The following is a 17,981-nucleotide window of genomic DNA, read 5'->3' on the forward strand; positions in this document are numbered from 1 at the left end:
TCCAGTCATTATCCTGATGACACGTTAATGAATGACATAGAAATGGGGTTCAAACAGGGTCATTTGGATGGCTGGCACTGTATTTACTGGACTGCAAAACTAGGATTCAACAATACCTGGGTGAATTCTCACTAAGGCCACTAAGTGTTCATCTATGTAACACCACCCAGCCTCTACCTCAGTTACCTACTCTGAATACAAAAAGTAATTCAGTCTTGTTGACTATCGGATTCAATACGATCAGGTTATTTCTATTTGGCAAAACTGAAAATTCCTCACTGCAACTAAAGCAAAACAAACAAACTAAAAATTAAAGAAAACACCAGTTTTTTAAGGGCATTGAACATTATACCTGAAAATACTATATTTGTGCAAGTGTTACCTGGAGGGTTCTACTCAACTGAGGCTCTACTGGGAACAAAACTGGAAGAACTCAGAGAACCAACTTTGTGAAATGTATGACTGAGCAAGCAGCATTTTTCCATGTCCTTTCATCACGCTGTCTGAGTTTCTCCTTTCCAGTAGGACAGGCAATGCTTTTAGTAAAGTACAAAATGCAGGGCAATGCTGTCTTTCCATCACTGTGGAATCAGTCTCTTTGAGAAAGGAAAAGGGGTCAACAAAAGACAGAATGTGGAAAAACTGCAAAAATGCAATGTGTCATAAGACTACTTGGTACAGAATTAAGTTACACATTTCAGTTTCCAGATTTTTTAAAGGATCAGGGCTAAGAAGTGAGAAATAGAGCAGCCATTTTATGAAGAATTTTCTGTCACTAGTAACATGTTATTTTTACCCTTACCAGTGCCCATGGAAGTTTATTTTAGTGCAAAATGTATGTTTGATTTCCCTTACCTGAAATAACGGGTTTGTCACCTGCAGTTCTCACCGTGCACATATTTTAAAAAGATCATATTTTTTATAGTATTAATATACCATCCATTAAGATAACTTCAATGTTTAGGGAATCAAATTAGGAGTTAAGCTCCTAAATACATTTGTAAAACATGTCCTAATTTCTTAAAATAAACCAAAGACAATTTATTGATAAAGTAGTAGCAGTAGTGGTGGTGATGATAATAATGATGTAGTTAATGTCAAAGAAGAGTGTAAACATTGTTTTCCATCACTTGAGGAAACAGTTACATTAGAAAATATGGTTGTTCATTTTAATTTTTTTAAAATGTATTTAATCAAAGCTGTCAGAATAGAAAATTCAAATAATAAAAGGAAAGATGAGTCTTAGTGTTACATCTATTAATTGCCTATTAAATATTTTGTCTGATGGCCATTTCGCTGCACAATTAATCAACTTGCAGCATAGAAATATTTGCTAGTGAAGCTTGCTATCAAGTATCTGGAAATAATGCTCAAGGTCTTCTGGACGAAGAGCTATGACTTCTGAAATGATATTTCTTGATTCAATATCAAGTGTTCTGTGTTAGATTACCTTCCTCTTTTAGTAAGTTTCTTTATCATATCTCTCTTCTTCAGAAAAAAAAAAAAATAGCAGGTGTTTGTTTAGTTCCTCTATCTAAAAATTAACCTGCCGCAATATAACATGTAAAATGGAAAAAAGTAGTTTGTGTAATATTACACCTACTAGCACATGTAAAATCATGATATAAAAAAGAATAAACAATAAAATCTATCAATTATACATGCTTGCTCTCATGAAAGAAATGAAACTGTATAGATATGCACATCTCAGAAAAGCAAATCTGTCCTTTCCCAAGCCTAGCAAGAACGTATCAGATAGAACTAAAATGGTTTTATATTACCATATTTTCTTGTACATAGCCTGCTACTCAGATAACCCACACCTCTTTTTGAAAATAAATTCTCATACAACCCACACCCTCAGATAACCTACACCTGTCTCCTCCTTTTCCTTCCAAGGCATCTATGTATCTAGCAAATTCCCCTGGAGGCTTCAAGTTGTGGTGGAAAGAAAACAGGGAGGGAAATAATAGAGGTAAAGAAGAGAATGGATTTTAAAGGGAAAAAAATTAATTTGTGGTGAATCAGAGACTTACTGAGGACTAAGAAAGAACCCTGAAAACAGTTTTTCATCATATTACCAGCACTTATGGACAACCTTAATTCTGAAAATAACAAGTGAGACTTTTAAAACTATTTTAACAGCTTATCTATGGGATCTAGCACTTGAAAATATATAACTTGTTTTCCAGCTACACTGCATTTCAAAGTTCAGACACACTTTCAAACTTGAAGGTGAAACTGACCATCTAAGTAGAATAATCTTTCCTAAAGTAAAATCAAATAAAAATCCTGCTATAAGTAGTCAAAGAAAATATTAAAACCAAACTCTGAAAGAAGACACCACCAACTTCTGTTGGTAATGGAGCTCACAAGTATAAAGTATACCACGGGCTAACACTGATTTCTTCATTGTGTAGAGGATGCAGAAGGTCCAGTTCCATGACAACATGCAAAGCTGAAGGCAGAGTGATTTTCTTACCACGCAAAATTACTAACACTTGAGAAATGGGATGATGCGTAGAAGAAAAAAGGAGAGGAAGTGGAGAGAAAGTTTAATGAAACCATCAAGGCATGCAATAAAACATCCAGTGATGTTTTTCACCATAACCTTTTCCCTGTCACTATACACTCCCCATTATGTGCTCTTCATGTTACCACTAGGCTGCAAGAAAGTAAGCTTCCAGTTTATTCTATGCTCGTAAAGATATATAATAATAAGACATAAATGCAACAATTAATTGAGAAACAGAATAACCATGAGAAAAACAGCCTGCAGCTTCTACCACAAGCTCTGAAAAGTGGTAGGCACATCTCATTCTCTCCAAACCCAACTGAAGGTATTTTGTTATGTGGCTGAAGTTAACCATTGTTTATGTACTGCCTGTGTCTTATGTCAGCCCTAACTTCACAGTCTTACTAATAAATAAATGGTTGCTGTGTGAGCCATATGACTTTCAATCTTTCAGACACTAAATTAAATGGTGCGCTCTTTTATACCAAGGTGGATGAGTTCTAGCCCCAGTAAAAGCAATGAACTGACTTCTGTAGGGGAACAGAGTTTGGCTTCTTCTTTCCTTTTCTTTCTGGTTCAAAAGAAAACATCATATGGCCTTCCTGATGCAGCAATGCTTTCTCGCATGCTGCTAGTCTACTAATCTCATTTTAGGTACAGCAGAAATGCTTCTCTCAAACTTGAAGCTGATATGTCAATAATCTCAAATATATTAGTAATAAATGGATTGTAAAATTGGATCTATAATATCTACAACATAAACAGTGGTGTGGAGGACTCTAATTGGTTCAAACGATACCAAGGTTAATAAAGTGCTTTCAGGTCTGCTCAGAAGCGTGACCACAGTTGCTTGTAGTCACTCCAGACCTCTCACACATGCTCAGTTTAGAACTACAATGTTGTACATTCTGACTACCACCACTTCAGTCAGGTTTTCCACATTTTCACATCCTCACAAACAGTAAAGCTTCCAGATGCCAAACCAGGTCTCTTGTTCCAGCTGTGCAAATCCATCAGCTACACTTGGGCAACTTAAGTTGCCTTTAATGGCAGTGTAATGTAAACAATTATATTAAAATGAACAAGAAAAACAAAAACAAACAACAACAAAAACAACAAACCACAAACAAACCACAGCTAAAACCCCAACCAAAACCAACCAACAAAAACCAAACACCAAGGCCACTGTCTCTTAGGCACACTGGCTGTGTGTGGGTTAAATATTTTTCTTACTGACACCAGAAGAGGTGCCTAAATAAATGAAGGATAGAAAGACTTCACTTTGATATCACATTAACTTGCTATGGAAAAGAAGCAAATGAAATTCATCTACATTTGGTTTACAACACAGTACTGAATTTCATTCTCAATATAAACAGCCAGCTTATTACATTGTGTGGTACTTTCTCAGTATGCCTGCTGAAGAATCTCCAGCCAAGGATAATACATCCACATACTTCATGGTACAAGAGGGTTCATTTCCAAGCTAATTAGAAGCCATGCATAATCCATTTAGTAACCAGTAATAAATTTTTAATTATTATTTTGTAGTGTTGTATTCATTGTGATGGAAAATGTTGCTTTTCCTATAATAATGGAAAGGTTTGGGCTGTGTATATATGATACTCACATTATTCCATTGTAATTCAATGAACAGCATTCCTGTCTTTGCACTTACTATTTGCATAGTATTTTTCAAGAACGACAGAAGACTTTGTTTTTACTGTATTGTCTTGGGAATACACCTAAAAAAATTGCCTTGTGATACCAACAGCCCTGAATTAGGCATCTAAAAATTAAAACAAGTTTCCTCCTAGATGTGAACAAATAACCTTTGGGGCCCCTATCTAGGGTAAGTACTCTGAACTGTGACACACAACACATTTTATGTGTGGAGGATAAAGAGGAGAGGAAAGGATAAATACAGTGATAGTAACAAACAGAGTTCTTCAATGCCTAGTAACTTGACTCATAAAAGCTTTAATGCTGAAAAATTTTAGAAAAGCCAGGTGCTGACCATGACGCCATGAAACTCTACATTTGGAATTTGCATGTCTTCCAAGCTAACTTCTTAATTACCTGTCACAGTGTCAATACCTAAGCCCTGTCTGGATCTAACTCAGGGATCGACACACGCAAAGTGACATGGTTATTCCAAGACACCATACCACAATACCTGACGGGATACCACAACTGTAAGTTAAAATCTCTTGACTATAGCCGCACCTCTGCTAATGAATATTTCTTCAACCTGCTCTGAAGTAAGTGAAGTTCTGATGATTCATATATAAAGTATGAGGCAAATTCATAGTGAAATTCATAGCAGGTAGGGTAATGCAGACTGAACTGTCAGAGATAGCAAGTAGTAAATTCTGAGAACAAGAATGTGACAGCACACTGTCATTCTAGTCAGTACCTCCCTCCTTTTGAGTCTCCTAGCTTTTGTTCTTTTCCCTGGAGGCAGATAACCAAAACACCAAAGCATTTCTTTTGAAAACTGAGTCGGAAAAATATGTTTCTTTTAAACTAGTGCTATTGTAAAATACGTAACAGAAAATAAAATTTCATACTAACCTAAACCTCACAGCACTGAACCTGTTGTTTCATTTCTGTCCATGTGTGCAAAGGTTTTTTTATATACACAAAGATTGCTGACAGTCTTCCCTCTGCTCTTTTTTCCAAAAACAAACAAAACAAGCCAAAAGCTTTCCATCTTTTCTCAAAGTACATATTTCCTAGCAATTGAGACAATTGTGTTGCAAACTAGTTTGTCTAGTCTGATTTTGTCTTGTCTGTGCATGTCTTTTGTGCATTTCTCAAAACTACGTCTGTGATATAAGCTAAGGGGTTTTTTCTCAGTTCTAAGAAGAATGAAGGAACTACTCCACATCTAGTTTTTTAGAAGCCAGTATTACATTTTTTTTTCTGCAACTATATGACATTGATGAGTTAAGATTCAGTTTCTTATCTTTGCCTGAGCCCACAGATTCTTTTGCCAGAGCTACTCATTAACAAGTCCTTCTCCGTTCTGTAATTCCTGCTGGTTATCCCAAAATGCATTACTTCCCCTGCAGCCTTTTTGAACTACATCCTTTTATCTTATTGCCATCTAATTTTGCAAAACCAATTTTGAATTCTAACTCCATTCTCCACTGTGCTTAAGAATGTCTAGGAGACTCATTTCAGTTCTATATTTAACAACTATTTTTCATAGCGGCAGCCATTATAGAGGCACTGGTTATCACATGAAATACAGTAGCAACTGATGCTATATGCAGGTGAAATACAGTATCACAAGTCCATCACAGACAGGAAGTCCTCTTCCACTTGTCTTTTGAAGGAGCTGCAGTGGTAATCTGTTTGTTGTGGTAAGCTGTGCAGAGTTCAATGGGATATTTAGGTGACACAAATAAAAGGTAGGATTAGAGTCTAGGCTACTGCCAGAGTGAGTCATGTAGGAGCAGGCCTCTACTCAGACCTTTCACGACCTGCAAAACATAGGCTTTGAAAATCTAGGTATCTATCTACTCTCCCTTCTCATTCCAAACCAGAGAATTTACCTGTTTACTGAAGTAATTCTCCTTGTACTTTGATGTCTGTGTCCTGTGGTTATGGTATTTACTGTAGATGTCAGTTATCTCAAGGAAGAAAAATAAAAAGCAAGGGTATCTAAATTAATTATGAGCGGCTAATTTATTTGACCAGATATGCTGCACACCATTACGTTATCAATGTGTGCAAATCCAGGCTATTAAATATTCATTACTTCTAACAATTTACAGTGTGTTAAGCTTCATATTTCAGTATAACTCATCAATTGAACACCAAGAACTTGCTTACTTCAAGCTACAAACACAATTTATTTAAGTAGATACAATCATGAGGATTCATTAATAGAGTAAGAGTTTCTGAACATACAAAAATAAATAGTAGCTGTTTCATGCAGGTAGCAACCAATGTGGAAATATTGATGACTTTGTAAGGTTACTTTTTAAATAACAGGGTCAAATTATTTCCTGATTCCACTGAATGGAGCAAACTGTGTATCTCTGAATGTGGCAGAATTTGACTCCATTTGATGAAGCAATTTATATAAACACAGATTCTTTAGTACTGGTCCAATATCATCACGGTAAACATCTCACTGGCACTTTTTATAGTCAGAAGGAATTAACACTGTCAAGAAGTAGTGCAGGTATTGATATGCCCAATGTACGACATAAACATAGGTTTGAACAAAGTGCAGTATGAGAGTTTGTCACAGCTAGAAGTTTGCTGATAAGTTCTTAGAATAAACATGAGACAGGAAGCATGTTTTTAATGTGACTTCTAATATATTTTTTCTGGATGCACTGCTAAACATAGCAATTGGATTTAATAGGTAACTCATACCCATCCCCTCTAGTGCTAATTGTCAATGGAAGAAAGAAAATAACTAATTTAGGCTAGTATATTCATCTTACTAACCATTACTAGTAGAACAAAGATGTCGTATTAGAATAATTTTATGAAAAAATCTGATGCCATGTTCACTCCTATGTTTTCTAAATACAATTACAAAGAAATATTGTATATATGAATAGAAACACTATGTAAATACTGAAAATGAACATTATGTAAATAATAGTATTCTAATGATAAATGTTGATTACTTGATCCTATAAAATAGCAGTAGCAATGCCTTAGAAGTTATAGGAACAAAATGTTGCAAATAAATAACTGAATCAGTTGCAATAGGATAGATTTTAAGGTGAGACCTGGGTATGAGCTATTAATTAAGATAAACTCCAATTACGAGCTGCGATTCTTGTTTTGCTTACAGGAACAAACTGGAAGTAATCCAAAACTGTGTTCTATGACCTCTGTGTACACGTTAACACAGTAATTACACCCTTACCTAAGTATGAACTTAGCAGCTACAAATACCATGGCAACTCTACAATTATTTTAAATGAAGGAATCCTCAATAAATTCAGAGCTTTCAAGCAGGCACTTAAACCATATGCTAATTCAGTAACTTCACTTCTAAAAAAGATAAATCCTTCATAGCTCAGTATCTCTGCATCACATTTCAGTGAAGCTGGTAAGGCTAAACATCAAACAGAAATAAGATTAACTGGTATTAACTTATTCAGACTAGCCACACATTGTGTGCTCTTCCCTCAGGTGGATTTTCTCTTTGGAACATCTTGATGATGTTACGTGAAGCAACAAAGGTTTAGCTGTTCCACCCCAATAACATCATATACTTTAATGAAACCTTCAGAAAAGCAGGCTTTAGGTTAACAGGAAAATATAAGCATAGAAAGTTGAAAAGGAAAATGGGAGGACGAATAATATTCTCTAGTAAGATTTTTTATTATTCCAAATGTTAGGATCAGGTTAAAAAAATCTCTTAATGACCTCTGATATGACAGCTTTTGAAATACATCTCATTTTAGCTTACCTGATGTAGTTCACTGTCAGTTCGGTTTTGTGGGTCTTTTGTTTTTCCATTAGAAACATAGGGTCTAGGATGGAAAACAGTCTTTGAGTCATTACATCCAGTCATTTGCCATGGCTAACAACTCTATTACATAAAAAAAATTATATAGCTCCCTCTCAAAATCAGTTTGATTTCTTTATGGCATTGGCTTAGCTAGAAATAATGCTACTTCTCTTATGGTTAGAATCTCCTTTTTTATTTCCAGGCTGTATTTATTTATAGGCATTCTACATCCCGTAACTATTTTGTGACCTGACTGTACTTTTGCTTAGATAAATCTTCTCACTTTCTTGTGTTGACTGATACAAAATATTTATAGATGATAGTCTGTATCTTTTCAGCCTCCTTATGAATAGGTGCAACATGTTTTAGTTTATGTAGATTGTGCTTCTTATGACAATGCCATTTGTAGCTTATCTGCACTTTTTCAGTTTTAATTCTGAGCAGGAAAAAAATCACAGTTTTAAGCATTATTCCAGGTGAGGTTTTATCCAAGCTTTCTTGCATTATGTTAACCTTTCTCCATCTCAAATTGATAAACCTCTACTAATATGTTTTAAAGTAATATTTGGGGTTTTTTTTGCAACCACATTATGAGTAGTTTATATCCAGGACATCTGGAAAATGAAGTTTAATCCTGTATTGCTGAAAATCACCTAATTTTGACTATTCAGTTCCTGCCTCCCTGGCTTTTTCTGCATAATCTTGTTTGAGATTGACAACATTTTGCTCTCTGCAGACTTGATTAGTACAATCTCAGTATTTTCTCTATGTCACACATGAAAACATTAAATAAATTCAGCCCCAAGATCAATTCTTGCTTCTACCAGCGAAACCCTTCTTTTCATAGTTGTCCATTTAGAACAACTTCTGGTAGACTTTCCTGCAACCAGTTCTTCAGCTATTTTACATTTCTTGTGTTTCCCAACTTTTCCAGCTCTATTGTTATTTTCTGATGCAGTTCTGCTTTTTTTTATTTTTTTTCTTTTAAAAGCTCAGAAAGGTTCACTAGGTTCCACCCTGTAAAATACAACTTCTTTACCACAAAGGTTGCGAAATTCTGTCTGATGAATTAGTGGTTTATTTTATTCTGTTCTAATTTGTTTTTAAATCCAAAGTTTAATTCACTATTCCTGAAAATTTCTTAGAATCGCACACTTTGTGACAGTAAATATCTCAGAACCAGCACGGCAAAGCACTCCTCCAGCCAAAGAACAACATAAACAAAAACCTAGAAGAATATCTTTCTTCTTTAAACCTTTCTCTAATTTCTTTCCCATGAAACATAATTGATCTTATCTAGTCCATGAATTCTTTATTTTTGCAAGACAGGCCACAATGTTGTTGATGTGCAATGTTAATACAACTCTTCTTTGTATCTTTTCTGAACAAAGTATGCCCTTGCATATCCCTGTGCCAACTATGTCTGCTAATCCATTATGCACGCATTACTTGTATTATAACATTTCAGGTTCTGAAAAATTGTTCTAATTTCTCTGTAATGGTGCCTTTTTTCTTCTCTTTTTTCTTTTTCTTTTTTTTTTTTATAGTGCCCTACAAAATCTGATTGACCTATTGAAATATGAAAGATAATTCGTCAGAAATAACAATAACAAAAAACACAATTTGTAAGTAAATTCAGATTAACAGATATCATTTCTTACCACAGCCTTCATCTGAGATTGAAAACAGTGAGTTTCTGCAATCTACTGTTTTCAAAAGGTATAAAATTTTACACAGCATCAGGTAACTATTTTTGGCAGATTTAGTAACTGCTCTGTCAAACCGAGCTTCCCACTCAGTCTTAGAATTCATCAGTATTTTCTCTTCCATCTCCCAGAAATTCCTGGCAGAAGCAAACCCTAGATCCGTTGCTATGACTCAGTGCTGATCCATAACTCTGAAAGATTTCCCACGACAGTCTACCAATGAAAATACGTCAAAGCTTGGCTGTGTTGTCCATAAAGTAAGGTCAGAAATGACAGCAAAAGAATAAACATTTTAATATACCTACTATTTACTATGCTTGAATGATATTATATCTTGACTGGAGAGAACATTTTAATTAAAAGCCATTATTGTTATTATGTCCTCCAACTTAACATAGCTAATTGTTACAGAAACTATGAGCACATATAGAACATTTTGCAAAACTTCTGTCTGTTATTCTCATCACTGTTTGTTTCAACTGTATAATAATGCTTGGAGAGAGAAATTAATCAGCAAGCCTGGCCACAGCCACGCTTTCTAATCTGCACCAATAATCACAATCATTAGTATCTAGCACTTCATAAATATCCCTTTAAGATACTATTTGATATACCATACAGTCTTTTGGGAAACAATCAGGATACTTCTGCTTCAAAAACAGCTAAATGTATTACAATAAATTTGCTTTCTCTGGGATGCTGAATTGGAAACCTATGAGATCTTGAATAAGAAAACTGATACCACTGCTTATCTGTCCAAAAGCTAGTGGTGTTAGGAAGCCCAGTAATTGAAAAATGGATAGCACTGATATTTGAACCTTTTTATATAACCTTTGAAGTGTAAGCCTTTTGGGGAATAAATTGCTTTTTGTAACAAGAACAATGTCAGATCCTGTATTTAGAAACCATGTACTTAATTCATTTTCAGACAGGGAAACTCATGTTGTTTTGTTGGGAAAAACATTGCAAAACGGATTAAGCTTCACCCTGGAGAGATGATAACCTAATATAAATAACTGCAGGCTGGTCTTTATTAGTTACTGAACAAATATTGCCAAATAGGACAGGCGACCTTCAATGATGATTGATCTAGGATAAGTCATCAACAGCCTTGTCTCCAGAGAGTAACTTTGGGGCATTTTGGAATTGTACTGCTCTTATTTCAGGGTTGGCACTAAGTACATCTTCTTTAATAGCAAGGTCTAAAGCTAAAATGATGGCAGAGTAATGACAACTTATTCTACAGTGGGCAACTTCTAAGCATTTGCTAAACTAATCAAAGAGGATTTGGTCTTTGCTGAAGACCTGAATCAGCCACAGCTTCCCATGTTCACAGGAGACAGTCTAAACCGTGCTTTTTAGAACCACTGTATGAACCACTTTTTTTTTTTTTTTAAACTGACACTAGACAAATGAAGTACTATTATTATCTAGATGTCTACATATCCTAGTGCACCAGAACTGGCATCACTAAAATAGGACTGATTCATTTTGTAACTATCCTTTCCTCAGATTTTTGCTATTCCTTGCTTATATTTTCCTTTTTACCCAGGAAGTAAAACTTTGGAGGTCTGAAAGTCAAGCCTCGAATATAATTGTAGCTGTATTGACTTGAAAAGCTACTGCGTTCCAGTGAGGATCACTAAGAAGTCTCATTTACAGTCTTTAATTATACAAAGTATTCCAAAAAGATGGACCAAATTTCAAAGCAGTACAGGGTGTTTCAAAATGATGGACCCAGTTTGAAATCACTGTATCTCCACAACAACAAACTGTCCATGAATGAAACTCTGACCACTTGAAAGGGCAAGGCATAGAGTTTCAAATGATTACTGCTAGATACCTCTCCCAGAGTTTGTAAATTTTTGTGTAATTATAACATGGTGCCATCGTGAAATATATTGCTTTGAAATAGGATCCATCTTTTTGAAACACTCTGTATTTGCTGGAATAATATTAACTGATAAAAAATAGTGATACTTTGAAGAAGTAACACAAAACACTACTTTAGAACTCATACTAAAGAGCTATACTGGTTGTGTATGGAGATGACTGAAAAAAATGAAACGAATAAACATCTACCAGTGGAATTATGGAACTCATATTGTGCTAACATACAAAGATTCGAATCAAAACAACAAATCTTGAGTATTAGCTATACAAAGACAGAGAATACTGGGTTATTGGTTTTACCACACATGAAGACCTTCAATATTTGCACAAATACACTATGTATAACCTACCTGTGCAAAAGACATTTTGAAACCTGATGGTTCCTGGTCAGCTGATGCTTTATTAGACAACCTTCAATAGATTGTGCTTTTCTATATACCAAGGATTAATTTAAAGACACAGAGTCATATTCTTAGGAATCCTTGCTTATGAGACTGAGATTTGATAGTCAGAAGAAGGAAAAAATAGAATTTTTAGCTCTAATGATAAAGTACCTCTGTATAACAATAACACACCTCTGCATTCTTGAAGTACTCTTCATTGGCATGGCACTAGGCATATTCACAGTTTTCATGCAGCTGGACGGTAAGAGCAAAAAATTCAATTTCCATAAAGTAGTACTAGGAGCCTTCATGCTATCTTCTAATCTGAATGCTTTGATTTTGTTTCAGTGAGTAAAGAGCAATTTCGGTTCCTTCTGGCATTAACACTTCAGGGCTTATTTCTTTTCATCAGTTATCCTCTTAAAATTTTTCTGCCTTGCTTACGTGATAAAACTATTTGCCTGTGTTTTTTTTTCCCCTTTATGAAAGAACTGTTTTTCCTTTTAGATTGAAAAAGTGACAGACCAAGGCTTTATTTGTCATTGTTTTAAAAATCTAAGTGTTTCTTCATACTCTGATATGAAATACAGCGTAAGGACCTTCGGTAATGTTTCTCTCATGTAATGCATTAATTATCCACTGAAGATGGAACACTAGATAGACAAGACTCTTTGCCTGGTAGTATTAAAGAAAATATTTCCAGTAAAAGTTATTACTTTTAATGTAAAAAAACCCCTAGCAATTATGAATTCTGCAGTAAATAGCTTAATAATACCTCTTCCAGTGCCAAATTAATGCCTGGTGTTATTCCTCCAACTAATTTATAAACTTCTACATGACAACTGTGACAAAAACTATTTTCTAAGCTAAAGAAGCAGTTCAGGGGTTTTGCATATCTTTCTGGTACACTCATTTAGCAAGAGACCTTTACAATCTCTGTTTACATAATTTCTTTTCCATCTAGTATTTTATCAATCTCTTCCTCTATAAATATTGAACCCATAGATTTTGATTAGTATCCTTTTTCCTTCTACATGCACTGTTCCATGTTGTCTTTTGTGTACTAGTACCACCAGTGCTCTTCTACATTTTCTTCATGTTTTAGACATGAGTGTATCATACAAATGCCTCTCTGTGTTTGCTTGCTTCTTGAAGAACTGTTATAGTGAAGATAGTGAAAAAGGTCAGGGTGATTATTTAGTGGGAAAAATCGAATCTGCTGGAACTTTACTGCCTTCCTCTAAGAAATCTGACTTATTTATGACATAAGGCATTTTAGGGCATCTAATAGGACATATTCTTTTTTTATGATACTTCTGCCTTTGCGTAAAATTGTGCTATAAATGATATTGACAGTGTCATACAGTACTACTGTATTGTTTTTAAGTTGCATTGTTTCAGCAATTTATGGTCAAACAAACCAAAGTTGTGACTTTCTGCCCTACTTGCAAAGTGGCAGGGACTTGTCTTATATTTTTCAATATATTTTAGAGAAACTTTTGGCAGAAGCAAGCTTAGTATAGCTGGAAGAAAAGTGCATTCTTTCTTCTGTAATATAGACAGGCATATAACTCTATAGGATAATCTTATGATTGGGATACACTACCCCAAAGAGTTGTCTAGCAAGTGCAATAAACTAGACACACTTTTCAAAAAAGAGAGATGAGAACATCTGAATTGTCCACTCTATAAGAGATTGTAAAGTAGAGGAAAGTTCTCTGACCCCAAAAGAGATTATCAGGTAACAACTACTTGGAGATTACTGGAAAGGATAATTCATAGTGCCTCTGGAGGAGGTAGTGAGATAAAAGTGTCCTTCAAGGACACAACACCTGTTGGTCAGAACTATCTTCAGAGTCTCTCTTCAAGTACAATTTTTTAAACTCATTATACTGGAATTGATAAAGATGCTTTTCTCTGCATCACTCAAAACTAGACAAGACAGCTTTCTCCCTTGACATTTGCCCTCATCAAACTTCCCCAAATACCTTTCATTGTACAACTCCAGGTTTTTAACCCCCATAACATTAGATCCTTGAGCAAACTGTCCAGAGGTTTTATAAGTTCTCTTGTACCCTTGATGATTACCGCTGATCAATACAACACACTTTCCCTTAAGTTACAGTTCATCATACTGTTGAATGTCCTGTACCTCCACATCTAGGGGAAAAAAAAAAATAAAAAGAAGAATCACAGAATGTTAGGGATTGGAAGGGACCTCCACCAAGTTTTACAAAACGGAGGAAGGATTTCATGCCCAAACAGGACCATGCAGGTTACTCAGAGCATAACTGAGCGATATCATTTAAGCACTCCTCAGGGTTGATTGCTTAGAGAATTATTCTTCATATGCTGGTCTTCTGGTTAAATCCAGTGACTCCACCATCCTGGGTCAAGATAAACAGATTTTCAAAGGCATTTTTGCATAAGTAAGAATAGGACTTTAAGTGGCTAGGCTTCTTTCAGCTTTTTAACTGACTGAAAATACATTACACATTCTATGTTTACTACTATTCAATATCTTCCAGATAAATTAGTTATGTTCAACCTATGAGCAGTTTGTGACTTTTCAACTGACAAGCTCACAGAGAGAGTTTGTGATCTACAAGCATTAAGCTGGGGTTTTGCTGTTTTTTGTGTGTGTGTGTTTGGTTTTGTTTGTTTGTTGTTGTGGTTTTGTTTGTTTAGTCGGGGTTTTTTGTGTTTTGTTTGGATAGAATAACTGATGCTCACTTTTTTGCAAATCAGACAGCCTTTGGCTATGCAAAGGCTCACTGAGACAACTGTAGCCCTTGCAGTAGCCATCTTGGGTGCATTCTGTGCACAATGTGATGAGGAAGATACTACACTATTTAGCAATTTGTTCATTTGTACATCACCACTACAGCCATATTCAGCCCCATATCCTTTCATTTTTAGTGATGCTACACTAGATTATACAGACCTTAATTGTCTAAAAACTTCCTTCTGGCTGATGTTATTATAAGTGGAATCCAAAAGCAAAAAGCCCAACCACTATCTTTTTAGCACTGCATTTTTAGGTTTGTTTTAACAAGTACTAAAGAGAGCTGTGGCTTCAGGAACAGCTGAGAAAAATGTGCAAGATAATTCTGCTAGATACAAAAGCTATTTTGAAGACATTGTACAAAAAAAAAAAAAGCTATCACTTGTGTGCAGAAAAGACAGTGTGCTGAGCTGTCTCCTATAGCCATTTCCAAGATAGTACAGCTTGAGTTTGGATTCTGAAAACTACCACACACTGTAAAGTTACAAGAGAATGGGTGTTTGCAGCATCTCAAAGTAGAAGCTCATACCCTGATGGGATTACACCCTACAAGTTATCCATGCTGTGTTGGACATAGGTTGCTATATAGGCTTCTAACCTGAACAATATGGCTTTCCTGTAAAAATGCTGGTTTCGTAATTCCATATTTTTTCACAGGGAAGAGACTGAGTTATTTATTATTAAAAGGCAGTTTCTCTCCACACTAAGCTTAATTGACTCAGTACTCATTATTATAACTGGATTATCATTGGCTCAATGATAATTTTTGAAGGGGTAGCTTGATCATCTTTTCAAGCCATTAAACACTCTGGGCATCAGCCTCTTAACAGTAATTCTGACATGTTTATCTCAGCGGGTTTGTAATTCTTCTTTGTTCAGGGTTTGTGATCTGTATATACAGTAGATTTGAAGAAACAAACAACAAAACATATCACCTTCTAAAGGAAGAAATAAAGAAAGGAAGACAGACTACTCCATCACAAGATAATCTTCAGTGACTAACAAATAAAGTATTCCCCTTAAAAAGCAATTATGCTTTTGTCCATTAAGTCTAGACACCTGGAGTAAATATTTCTTTCAAATTTTCAGGCAAGTTATTACATTTATTTTTGAAGGTTAGATAAGACTGTTCCTCTTGGCTACCGTTTGTGTAATTAACCTCAGTTTACTTCCAAATTTGATTTTTAAAGAAAAACTTAGGTAGCCCACATAACAAAAGCCACTAATAAATAAAGGCACTCTTTTCATTGCATCTTCAGGTGAACACACTACAACATCAGATTTATAGTTTCCCACCAAATTCTGTGAATAAGTTTTAAAATTCTGAATTATAATTACCTATTAATGCTTCTGGACCGCGGAAACCTATTGAATTGACCTCGGCTCCTTTTGCCTTTTTTTTTTTGTTGTTGTTTTGTTTGGGGTTTTTTTTTGTTTGTTTTCAGGATTCCATATGCTTGTTCCTCTAAAAGCAGCTGAATAATAGCTGAAGTGTGATCATTTACGCCTAAACCCACCAGGATAAATTCACGGTGCACTTCTTCCTTCCACACCCGCCCTCTCTGAAGAGATGGGCTACAGCGATCGCACCTCCTGTCTCCACCAACGGAACGATAAGGAAGGAAAATTTCCCGAGGCAGCGAGAAGTATTTCTTCCAGAGCTTAACTCACTGCCCCCGGCTTTTCCCATTCCCCCTCAACCCAAGAAAAAAGTTAAACTTTTCTTCCCGGCGGTGTCTCCCTCGGCGGTGCCCGGGGCGGCCCGGCCGGCACAGCCCAACCCGGCGCTGAGAAACGGCAGCCCGGCGCTCCAGCGCTGCGCCGAGCCGAGCAGCGACAAGCCAGCAGTGGCATAATCTACTAATAGCTTCTTTTCATTTCAGCCCTCCCTGAGAGACTCAGTGGCAGATTGTAGACTCAATTACTCTCATGTCAGGTGATTATCCTAGGTCTTAATGTAATCTTCCATTCACACATACCATATTTCAATTACGGCAGCTATGAAACAAGCTGTGTATTCAAATCACCAATCACCTTATCACTGCTGAACAATGTCAACTGTAAAAAACGCCAGCTGAAGGCAATTACACATGTGTTGAGAACCGATTATGATTACTCTCTGTGGTATTTGTGATGAGCTGGGGAATGTTCTGAAAATTTAATTTAATGACAATATGCTTGCTGTACAATCCATAATACCTCCTGAATCCAGCATGGGGCTATTAAAACTGATAGGAGCATATTATCACCGAACTGAAAAGCTGGGTTGGGATGGTTGCTGGATGTCTCTACAGGGAATGATAGGTAATTTCTCCACATAATTCTAACGGCTGAGGCAGACAGCTTCCAGTTCCAGCTGCACTCTGAAGGTGGTCCCTTCCCCTCCCTCCTTCCCAGAGCTGAGATAAGGTGTTTTACTCTAGCCATCGCAGAGGGACGGGGAACTGAAGAGATGAAGGGGGGGTCAGGGAAGGGTGCAGGGCCGAGGGCAGGGCCAGGCTGTTGTCTCAAGGACTCCCAGGCACAGCGCCGTTTCCCCTGGGGTGGGCTTTCCTGACCTCGTAAAATCCTTTCTCAGATTGTTTTGGTTTGCTTTAATTTCTTACCCGCGTTTTGACACCCTCTCCTCTGCGAGGACTTGATAGAGCCAAGGAGATTTGACCGGGGGAGGAGGAATGGCCCGTTTCTAGATGGATGAGGATCAAGGACGGCTGACGGCGTCCGCCTCGCCTGTTCCGTGCGGGGAGCGGTAGCCCCCGCCCCGCCCTGCGGGGTCGCCTGTTGCCAGGCAACAACCCCGGCCGGCACGGCCTACATCGATTTACCCAGGCAGGGCCAGCGCTTGCCTCCGGGAAGTCAGGGAAGCGTTTGTCCCAGAGTACTCCAAGTGTGTATATGCACCTAATGAAGATGAAATTCCAGTTGCCGCGTGGTTCCGTGGCCTGTCAGTCAATGACCTTGCTTCCAACAGGTAGCCGGCCTGGCGGGCCGGCCTGGTGTGCCTCCTCCAGGCACAACCCGGGCAGCACTGCTGGCCGGGACGAGGAGGAAACATGTAGTTGTGTGTGGAGAGGGTGTCGAGGCGTGGAACCGGCGCGCAGTGCTCATGTTATTTATTGATCTGAATTGTTGGGATTCTAGATTAGACTTGAAATTCATTTCAGAAAGAAAAAAATCCCTGCTGGCTGGTTAAAACACAAAGGTCTCCTGC

General features: G+C 36.8%; 1 long non-coding RNA gene across 1 annotated transcript in view; it reads right to left on the reverse strand.

The window, feature by feature from the left end:
• Positions 1 to 17,519, reverse strand: part of LOC136097674 (uncharacterized) — an 82,278-nt gene extending 64,759 nt beyond the window's left edge. The window contains exons 1-3 of the long non-coding RNA XR_010650860.2: positions 17,377 to 17,519; positions 7,962 to 8,025; positions 6,076 to 6,153 (exon numbers count right to left, since the gene is read on the reverse strand). This is a non-coding gene — a long non-coding RNA (uncharacterized lncRNA). The remainder of the gene's footprint in view (positions 1 to 6,075; positions 6,154 to 7,961; positions 8,026 to 17,376) is intronic.
• Positions 17,520 to 17,981: the final 462 nt, after the last annotated feature.

This window comes from Patagioenas fasciata, chromosome 2 (assembly GCF_037038585.1).
Source record: "Patagioenas fasciata isolate bPatFas1 chromosome 2, bPatFas1.hap1, whole genome shotgun sequence".
In the NCBI taxonomy this organism is placed as follows: Eukaryota; Metazoa; Chordata; class Aves; order Columbiformes; family Columbidae; genus Patagioenas; species Patagioenas fasciata.